At 40.2% G+C, this 11332-nt stretch overlaps 2 pseudogenes across 1 annotated transcript; one reads left to right on the top strand and one right to left on the bottom strand.

Moving 5' to 3' along the window:
• Positions 1-299: 299 nt before the first annotated feature.
• LOC149544575 (uncharacterized) lies at positions 300-3436 on the top strand (annotated as a pseudogene).
• A 170-nt stretch (positions 3437-3606) lies between these two features.
• On the bottom strand, positions 3607-8017 carry LOC149544574 (uncharacterized; annotated as a pseudogene). The gene is made up of 4 exons (XR_016355118.1): positions 7997-8017; positions 6433-6882; positions 5910-6324; positions 3607-5809 (listed from the first exon to the last, which is right to left on the bottom strand). The product of XR_016355118.1 is annotated as an uncharacterized LOC149544574 (transcript).
• Positions 8018-11332: the final 3315 nt, after the last annotated feature.

Here is an 11332-nt window from a genome sequence, read left to right as displayed (position 1 = left end):
TGCACCTCCACTTTACGGTAACACCTTTTAATTTTGCGACAGTCGCTACATCGCATAAGGTAAAACACTTGCATCTTTTGATAGTGACAATGCGACTGCCATTGATCTTGTGTTGATTGGATGGTATACACTAAGAGGGAAAAGGTCGTAGGAGGCACGAAAGATTTGAACTTTTCAAAGAATATTCGCAAATTTTTTAAAAGATTTTGCACCCGAAAATTTTAAAAAGAACGAGACCAAGGGTTTAACAAATGTACTAACAAATCTGAAGGACCAAAGACGGAAACCTTATTCACCATTAATAGATCCAATTCTGACTTTTTGTACCTAGATTGGGGAAACTTATCTTGCAAAAAATCAGACCAACAGGTATCATGATAGCCCTGCTCTTTCATTTCTCATTCGTAGACGCTTGCCCAAGTGATGAAAGAAGTTATCTACTGGACTTCAAAAGTGGCCTCACCGATTCCTCGGGCCGATTAAATTCATGGCAGCGATTCAACTGTTGCCAATGGAAGGGTGTCCTGTGTGACTATAATTCCGGTCACGTTGTTTCCCTCGATCTTCAATACCGCTGTGATATCGGAGCGGAATGCTGGGACGGGGGATATTCACGTCCTCTGAGTGGGACGATCCATCCCTCTTTGTTCAAGTTGCAGCATCTCCAATATTTGGATTTGAGCTGGAACGACTTCAATTATACTGCCATAACTCAGGTGGCAAAATTGCACAGGGTAAAATTTCTTAGCTTGGCGGGTGCGAATTTTGGAGGTGAGATTCCTCTGGAGTTTAGTAACATTACAACCTTGCGCCACCTGGATTTGAGCGGCAATGACTTCTATGTTGCTTCCATACCCTCTGGTTTGACAAAACTTCACAGGTTTACTTTCCTTAGCTTGGGATCTTGTCAACTTGGAGGTAAGATTCTTCTGGAATTAGCTAACTTTACTAATTTACGGCACCTGGATTTTAGCGACAATTATTGCAGTGGCACTGCCATACCTCCTCAATTGGCAAAACTCCAGAGGCCTACATTCCTTGACTTTAGAAATGCTGATTTTGGAGGTGAGATTCCTCTAGAATTGGTAAGATGACAGCCTTACGCTACCTGGATCTCTCGGGAACCTTCAAGTGGAGTTACACAGGCGAATTGGAGAGTAGGAGTTTTGCAAGATGGATATCAAAACTGAGAAGTTTGGGATACCTGGCTATGTCTTCTGTAAACCTGTCAATGGCTTCCGAGAATTGGGGTAACGCCATTAGCAGCCTCTCTAATCTCAAAGAGATTCGCCTTGCTAAAATTGGGCTTTCAGGTAGAATACCTTCTCTCCTAAACCTCGCTCACTTATCCCATCTAGATCTTTCATTCAATTCATTTTATTCCATTCCTCTTAATTTCGTGAGCCGTTCAAGTTTGAGATATCTTGATTTGTCATATAACTATGATCTAGGAGGAGCAATTCCTCACTCGATTGCAAAATTTTCCATGCTTGAATGGTTGGACATTTCATATAATAATTTAACAGGGGATTTACCGCCGTTTGGGTCATTTGTTGGTAAGCTTTCTTCACTCAGACATCTGGAGCTCGGTAATAACCAATTGTCCGGAACAATTCCAGATACCTTTTCAAATCTGTCCTCCCTCGAATGGCTGTCCCTCAGTAACAACCAATTGTCTGGGACAATTCCAGATACCATCTCAAATTTTGTCCGATTAGAAAGGTTGTTGCTCGACTCAAACGATTTAACCGGCAGCATTTCTTCTTCCATATTGGAAATACCACACCTCAAAGAAGTGGATTTTTCTGAGAATCGTCTTACACTTAATATCTCTTTATGTTGGATTCCACAGTTTGCCCAACTGACTTACCTGGGGTTAAGGTCTTGTAATCTTCAAGGGGAGATCCCTTCTTTCTTGTCTACTCAATTCTCATTGATAGATTTGGACCTGTCAGATAACAAAATGGTGGGAAGTATTCCTTCTTGGTTGTGGGATCTACCCAGTCTTGATGTGCCCAACCTTTCACATAATCGACTGGAAAGTTCTCTGCCGCCTATTATTTCCAGGTTAATATATAACATAGACTTGCATAACAATAGTTTAAATGGCTTTATTCCAGACTGTCCTCTATGGTTTTTAGACATATCAGAGAATAGGCTCAATGGTTCCATTCCACGCTCTATATGCTCTGCCTTTAACGAATTGATATATTTGGACCTGTCAAAGAACATGCTAACTGATGTCATTCCAACAAATCTGGTGAGATGTTCTCAACTAAAAATCCTTAATCTGGCTCAAAATTATCTGGAAGGGGAGATACCAGAAGAGCTAGGAAATCTTACTATACTTGAAACACTAAATTTAAGTGAAAACAAATTGCTAGGTATTATGCCCCTTCTGTTGCAAATTGTTCAGAACTTCGAGTATTTGACATAAGCAAGAATAGAATTCAGGGGAGGATCCCAATTTGGATTGTAGAATTGGCATAGTTACGAATTCTCAGCTTGGCTTTTAATAACTTTGAAGGAAGTTTTCCCGTTGAGTTGCTCAGGCTCAAGAATCTGCAGATTATAGATTTCTCTCATAATAATTTATCAGGACATATTCCTGAGAGTTTGATGAGGTTGAAAGCTATGGCAAATCAGACACAAAGTGACAAAATAGATATGACCTGGAGCGAGATAAGCTATGGATTTTACGCTGGTCCCAGCTTCCATATAATGTTCGTGAATCAAGTCACTCTCTGGATTAAAGGGCGGCCAACTCTATACCCTGAGATTATTAAAGCCTTCAGGTTCGTGGATCTTTCATACAACAAGTTGTCGGGCAATATTCCGCAGGAAATGGGAGATCTGAAGGGTTTAATTTCTCTCAACCTTTCAAACAACAATCTAAAAGGCAGCATTCCCAAATCCTTGGCAGGTATGGCTCATCTGGAGTCTCTTGATCTTTCAGGAAGTATTCAATCGGGCAACCTTCCAGCAGATCTTGTCAATCTCACTTTCCTCTATGTTCTAAATCTTTCAAACAACAATCTGTCTGGGTCAATTCCACAAGGGAATCAATTTACAATCTTTGAGGCTTCTTCTTATATAGGAAACCCCAATCTTCACGGGCCTCCCTTGGAAAACAGAACGCTGAGATCCGGTTTCGGGCAAAGAGGAGCCCAAGTAGAATGGAATAGCACAGGAGATACAGACACAGATGGAGATGGAGACAAGATGAATCGATGGTGGGCAGTATCAGTTGGATTGTGTTTTGGAGTGGGATTTGGCATTGTAATTGCAGTACTGTGCTTTCATGTTAAGTGGCGATATAAATGTTTTGCTTTGCAGGATAGTATTAGCCAATATCTTTTTCAAGGTTGAATTCGTGAATGGGTAGAATTCTAGAAACATCTCATTCTAATATAATTGGATGTTCAAATTTTATCTATACAGTTTCAGATATTGTTTATCATTTGAAATTTGCCAAACAATATAAAAAACCCAGATAACAAAAGTTATTTGAGATTTTGAATATAACAGTTATCAAAGAAAGTTTCTGAGATTTGGAATATGATTATTAACTTATGATTAGAGATAAATTACTCAGGATAACTAGAATTAGAGAGCAAAAGAGATTCAATAAATTTTCTATTCAATCCTCATCACAATCCTCCAACCCCACCCAAATCACAAATGCCTTCACTTCTTTAATTACAAATGAGCAAATTTCTTAATCTTCTGAAATAGAAACAAATTTTTTAAAAACTAAACTCTCTAGTCTCACACATATTCACAAACTTCATTTCTCAATCCAATTCACTCCTATGTTTCCATTGATATCTACAACGTCACCTTCTGTACTGAAGCTCCAGCCGACCAGAATGTAATAGTTTTCATCAGCATAAGACACTGTAGCTGAAGAAAACCCAACATACACGTCCTCCTTCAACAACGCATAAAGATTGAAGTCAATAACTGATATCAATGGCCTCATAGGCTTTTCAATCCCAACTAATGCAATAGTCACATTCAGCCGGTCTTCAACATGGTCGTAATCTATCCAGACTTGAAAATTTCTTCCACTTTTTCAGACTTAATTCTGAAAATGCCTTCTGTCAATCCAATAGGCTGATATTGGGTCTCTGCAGTGATTCTTCACTCTTTCTTTGAGTAGCTGCAATCTCCTTTCATCATCCCACTTCTCTGACAATTAACCAATCTAGATCTAAGAGCCTCCTTGCAGCTATTTGGCGTGAGTTGTTTTTTCCCTGCCCTCCTTTTGACACCGTCTCTCTCTTCAGATAACAACAGTCCCTTAGACCTTTCCTGCTCTGATACCAATTTGAAAGCATAAAAGGAAGAACATAACAGAGGCACAAAATTACAAAGTCCACAGTGTACATTATGTCACTATATATATAGGATTTCATTCAAGAGTAGAACTGTTAAAAATTATAGTGTTACTGGTCTAAAATAACTAGACACCAACTTTCAGGAAAGACAAATTAATATGTAAAAGCTTGTTTCTCTTAAAAATGTGTTAGCATGCTTGAAACTCAAAAGAGCCCTGGACAGCAACAGCCCTTGTTTCGGTAGGGATCAAAATAAGAAAACGTATTAAAATGAGCAAGGATATGGAATCTTACAACTTCTAATTCTCCTTCTCTTTCCAAATTCTAGCAAGACATAATAAGATAAATTTTGTCAACAGGAGCTCCAAAAGTTTAGTGTATCTTTGATTTTTAAGATATTTTGATATTAATATCCACCTGTAACAATATTTTACTACAACAGAATCCACCATTAATAGTAGCTAATACTTTAAACTCACTTGACCCAACTTTTCAAACTTCCAAGACACAACAGTCACTTGATTTTATATAGGTGAGGCAATACATCACAGATCTGCATATTTTGCCTCCTCCTTTTCTGCCATGACATAATAGACAAACATATTACAACTCAAGCAGGTTCAATAGATTCCAAAAGTTTAGTGTATATTTGATTTTTAAGAGATTTTGATATTAATATCCACCTGTGACAATACTTTACTACAACAGAGTCCACCATTAATATTAGCTAATACTTTAAACTCTCTTGACCCAACTTTTCAAACTTCCAAGACAAAACAGTCATATGATTTTCTGTAGGTAAGGCAATACATCACAAATCTGCATATTTTACGTCTTCGTTTTCTGCCATGACATAACAGGCAAAACATATTGCAAATCAGACAGGTTCAATAGATTTCACCAAGCACTGTAGGACTATGAAAAGTACTGGGCATTGCAAATCGGTTTCTTATCTCTAACCTGAACTTGTTTCTGTAGGACCTTGGGATATAAAACGACTTCGACTAGCATGTTGATGACAGCGATATTTGCAGTCCGTTGTTTTGAGTCAACAATAAAAACAAATGAATCCATAAAACTGTAACTAGCGATGGTAAAGCTGATATCCAACTTAGAAATAAAAATATATTCTAGTTAAGCTCTGGCAACTTCCTCATTCCTTCACTGATTGCTGTTCTTCGATTCTTAGAGAAGTAAAACCAAAATGTTAAATGATTGTTCAAATTTAACCTATTTTTCATTACAGGTTTCCATTACAAGAAACCAATATAGAAATAAAAGCTTTAATATTGACCCTCACAGCAATGCTTATTGCTTCGTGGGGGAGCTGCACAGTCACGTTTTGCACGAATCCTACATAGGACAGAATCTTGTAGGAGAGCATCTAGTCCAAGTTCTACGTATATGGATCTTGAAAAATTGTGTGGGACATAGATTAGGGTAGACGCACCCAAATTTCCTGTCTCTACCTTCATATATATAGATAAAAATAAAATTAGTTATAAACTGCGAACTGAAAGTTAACCCAAGTGCAACCTAAAAATGAAATAGAATCACAAATTTATATACCTGGGCATGTGCGGTATTAAGATGTTGCATAATCCTCTTACCATTCCATTCAATTTAATTGGACACTTCCTTCCAACCAACCTTGTACAAGTTTGTTTCGGTAGGTGCGGTTGCATCATCTCATGACCCAATCGAGGATTTTGAAGTGTACCCCTGTGAAACATTCTCGCTACCAAAACTATAATTGTCAGGATTCTTCCCTGCTTGATTTCCTTTAAAAGAGCCCACTATGGGCATGTTCAACCTTTCTCCCATTCTGGCACACCCATGTTCGTTGAGCATTGGGATATTAGCCCAGGGGAAGAAACATTCCGCTGAATAAAACTCGTGTGGCCTTGAACTCTGTTTTGGGCAGGGATATCCCCATAGGAGCTTCCTAAATCAATGCTACAACCAATTTTCTCATCTGCATAACCTGGAAAGTAAGGTCAAGATTAAAGCTCAAAACAACTAGTTTTGTAATCTTATTGAATGTCTCAAACAGGATAAATAAGACTTGGTAAGGCCCCTTGGGCCTCATTACCTAATCCAGAAAGTAGCGGAGCAGGAGAGCTACTGTGTCGAAAAAGGGTACTGTTCGACATTGAGCAACCTGCGATGAGAGAATCTCGGGGAGTTGAATTTGATTGGTACGAGTGTATCTGTTGCCTACCTAGCTGAGATACCTGAGCTTGGGTTCCCAATGACATTTGAGAGGCACCAAAAGTGTCATTGGATACATCAGGTCCATTCTCAGGGATTGTGACAAGAGGATGATGATTCCCCAAATCTTCTCTAATGGTAGGCGCCTGATTTCTATTAAGCAAAGCGATTTTACGTGGGCTCCCTTTTGGTTGATCATTCGAATCAACACAATGTTTTGCAAGCTTTCTCTCCCCGAGATGAAAATTCGGTATACTTGATTGGTTCAGATGCATTGTTTTAAGTCTAGATTGTCGGGGAGGTGAACATTCGAGAAATACCCAGAGGTGATCTACCGCAGGATAACGCAAGGGTTTAGTGCACCAGGTCAACCAACCATTCAAATCAAGCATTAAATTTCATTCTTCAAAAACTTTATAGTTAATAATTAGTTTTAATTTTCAAAACTTTATAGTTAATAATTAGTTTTAATTTTCAGTAATTTAAAAATGTAATTTTTTTGAATTTTCATTGGCTAAGGTAAGGAGAAAAATCATTTTTTCCTTGAAAAAATACAGAATTATTATTTCATGAAGGCGAAACTAGGATCTTCGACCTTTCTTAGAAGTTTTTGTCCGGTGAGAAGTTTTTGTCCACCAATTGCTTGGGTATGTATTTTTAATTTTAAAAATCAATTTTGCATTTTCTATAATGAAAAACTGTGAAAGTAGAGGGAAAATACATATACTTCTTATGTGCAAGCTAGTGGTGTTTAATATATTTTAGGTGATTATGGGGTTGAATTGATACAAAACCTCTAATGCTCCCACTTCCATCCATATTTAACTAATTTGCTTTGAATTTCAAAACATCAAAAGTATTTCATGTACTATTGTGGCGATGATCACGAGACAAGAAAAACTAATTTTTATAGTATTCAATTGACTGTGCTTATAAACAACCATCGTTTGTAAATCAAGCCAATTTTATTTGAATGAAGGTCCCAGTTCTAGAGAAGAGCAACACAAGACATGAAAAATATAATTTCTAAGTTTAGGGGCAACTTGGATATTTACCAAAATGTGAATGAGATATTGTTATTTTTCTTTTGTAGTTGCTTGTCTTATATTTATCACAAGGGCGGTGAGAAAATTAATTTCTTAGTGTAATGATGAGAGGAATGCAATATCATATTCACATAGTTCTTACACTGTAACAAAGTTTTATGCGAATGAGTTTTTTTGCACAATTTGTGTTACCAATCTTTTTTTTTGATGAATAGTCCTTTTCAATTAATAAAATTTACTAAGATTACAATTCACAAAAAAGGGCCGGAGGATACAGGATCACCCCGCAAATGAGTTCAATCGGCCAAAGCCGGAGCAAACAACATGGCCGTAGCCAGCAACTATAAACTATTCATCCAAAAAATAATAATAAAAATCCTCATGCTGCCAAGGAAGTACCAGCAGAGGGAGGAGGATCATCTTTATCTGGAAATCCCCATGCATCAGTGGGATTGTAAGGCGGACTAGGAACAGTCCAGCCATCAGCAGCATCTGCAGGATCTGGGGTAGTTGCAGTCTCCGCATCCTTCTTGTCTGGCCGCAGAGGAGAAATTGCCTAGGCCAGCTGGGGAAACTTACCAGGGTGCGCCCGTCCAGGGGGAGGAGCCGGAGACCAGCCAGAAGCCCGCCTAGGGGGGGGGAGCTGGGGACCAGCCAGCACCACCATGTGGTGGGGAAGTGGAGCGGCACCTCCAACCGCCGTGACCACCGCTAGGAGAGCAATGGCGGGGACCTTGGGAGCGCAGTGTGTGAGAATGGCGACCAGAGGACTGGCGTCTGGAACGGAGACCGCGGGATGAGGAAGCACCAGCTGAGGCCTCCGGGGCACTCTGGCAACGGTACAAGGAGCATTGCCCCAGTGGTTTAACAATTCTTGTAAGTGGGCAACCTCCAGTGCAACTTTATTAGCTTACACCTGTATCTGCATAATGACATTGTTACAAATGCATGCCTTAGTGTACATTGCAATGTTAACATCCAAAAAACTGTGAGTGAATAAAACTGCATTCCTATCTTTCCATAGAGAAAACAAAATTTCCATCCTGAAGGTATGCCAAATCTGGGAAAACTTTCGAGGAAATATGGGGGAATCACCCAGAAGGATCATGTGCCATGAAAAAGGTTTGGGCTTGAAAGGTTTGAAAAAATCATGGATCCAGTGCCAATAATTCTGAGCATGTTTGCAAAACCAAAAAATATGCAAAAAGGACTCAGGTTGGCCACAGAAGGGGCATCTGGGGTCAGGAACCCCAATGTGCTTGAGCCGAGGCCCCAAGGGAAGACCTTGGAAAGCAAGGCACCAACCAAAGTGAGCAATCTTAGGTTCTGTAATGGCACTCCAAATGGTGTCGAACCGTTTTCTCCATTGAGAAAGCGAAGAATGCAAATGCCATCGTTGATTAAGTGTGTCTACCATCAAAAGGTGGGGCGAAAGCCATCTATATCCCATATTGGGCTTATAATTGGTAAATGGAGTGGCAGGAAACCACTTCCAATCATACCACCAAGGTCGAACAGACTGAATACCCACTTTATGAAGTAAGTGCACAGGGATGGAAGACAACAGAAGCTCATAAGTCTGACGATCGGCACGAACAAGGCGGTATTGAACTTGCATATCCTCCCAAGACCTAAAATTCATGGTGACTCTTGAAAAGATATCCTTAGTAGTGCGAATGCCTCGTTTATAGAAACGCAGAGCACTGGCACCTTGAGTCTTGGCAAGAGGAATACCCTGGAAGGCAAACAGGGGAGACCACCAAATGTTCTGCTGATTTAAGGACAGCCCATTGCGGAACTCATTACCAGCCCAACGAAGCTAAGGTTTAACAGCTTCCCAGGCTTTCCAGATGCTCTTTATAATGAAGGAGCCCTATATGACCACTGGTTCTCGCATAGTGAGAAGAGTCTGAAAACCAATTCCCTTCTAGGTCGGTCTGTTAGCAGGGAAGTCTGAAGAGATGCAATGTCAGACAAGAATTTTCCAGGCTTCATCTCCAGAAATAGCTCTAATAATCCATTTAGCACAGAGGGCAAGGCCCTGCTTCCGAGTGGAAAGCAGGCCGAGACCCCCAGATTCCCTCGGGAGACAACAGAAATCCTAAGCAACTCTGTGAAAACCATGATGGTCAGAACCAGAGGCCCAAAGAAAATCTCTGAGCAAACGTTCTAATTTGAGGTATGAAGCTTTGGAGGGAGCACAACAAGAAAAATAAAACACATGGGTGGCAGCCAAAATCTTAGAACAAATTTGGAATTTACCAGCAAGAGAAAGCGGCTTAGTGATCCAATAATCAAGCTTTTTGGTAATCTTTGTAAGCACAGCATTCCAAAGTTCCACAGGGGAAGCTTGGAAAGCAAAGGGAATGCGAAGAAAGCGGAAAATTTCTCCATGAGTAACCCATTTGCATTGGAATTGGCTGAGCCAAGGTGGAGCTGGCAAAAAAGACTGTCAGTAACAGAGCGTTTTATGCCATTGAATGGCAGATCCAGAGGCTTGAGAAAAAGTGTCAAGACAATCTAACGCATTTTTGATGTTTTCTTCATCCTCAAGAAGAGTGAGAAAAGAATCATCAGCAAAATGACCATTGACTAACTAGGAGGAAGAATCAGGCAAGGAAACGCCACGGACCAACCCAGAAGACATAGAATGAGCAAGTAAATAACCAAAGCCTTCGGCAGCAAGGACATAAAGCGCAGGAGCTAACAGACAACCTTGTCTGATGGAACGAAAAAGTCCAAAAGCTTCAGATTGCGAATTATTGATGGTGATGCAAGCATTAGCGTCACCAAAGAGCATCTCCATGGACTGAAGGAAATTGGGACCAAAACCCAGAGCTTGAAGCATAGCCAAAATGAAAGGCCATTCAATACGATCATAGGCTTTAGCAAAATCTATCTTTAAAAAGATAGCCTACTACTTGGACTTACAGGCCCATTCCATACCTTCCTAGACAGCAATGATGTTGTCGAGAATATACCTGGATTTGATGAAGCCAGTTTGTTCAGGTCGCACAATTAGAGGAAGCATATGGTAGATTTTGAGAGAGAGCGCCTTAGCAATGATCTTATAAGACACATTGAGGAGGGTGATGGGCCTCTAGTTGCAGATGTCCTCAAGATCGCCAGCTTTAGGTATGATCTTAATATTGCCTTTATTTATGATCATTCCTAAGCTTTTAGAATGGTATGCTTCAAGATAGACTTTGTGCAGATCAGGACCAATTTGCTCCCAAAGATGTTTGTAAAATTCACAGGGAAATCCATCACACCCAGGGGATTTGTCATCCGCCATGGAGTAAGCTGCCTCTTTAAGGTCTCGGAGGGAAAGAAGTTGCTCACAGAAAGCGTGTTGCTCAACCGCGAGGCAGTTTGGAGTAACAGAAATACACTTTCTGAGAGCTTCCTCCTGAGCAACTAAATGGCCCTGCGAAGCAAAAATGTTCCCATAGTGAAGAACAAAAGCTTGCAGGATGTCTCGCAGATTGGAAAGAACCTCAGTTCCCTGTTTTATCTTTTTAATCCCAATATTGGTATGACGGGCTCATAGAGCCTGAAAGAACTCCTTCAAGGCTTTGTCGCCAACCTCCAACCAGTGGAGATGGGCTTTGATTTGAGCTCCTCGGGCAGCATAATTATCAGCAATTTTCTTTTCATGGCGAAGCTTGGCAAGCTGAAGTTGCAGATCCACATCAAAAGGGTTGAAGGTGAGCGCTTCAGAGGCCTTTTTGAGGG

Source organism: Cupressus sempervirens, chromosome 8 (assembly GCF_028749045.1).
Source record: "Cupressus sempervirens isolate cs-2001-9-10 chromosome 8, ASM2874904v1, whole genome shotgun sequence".
NCBI lineage: Eukaryota > Viridiplantae > Streptophyta > Pinopsida > Cupressales > Cupressaceae > Cupressus > Cupressus sempervirens.
This window is presented reverse-complemented; position numbering and strand designations above follow the sequence as displayed.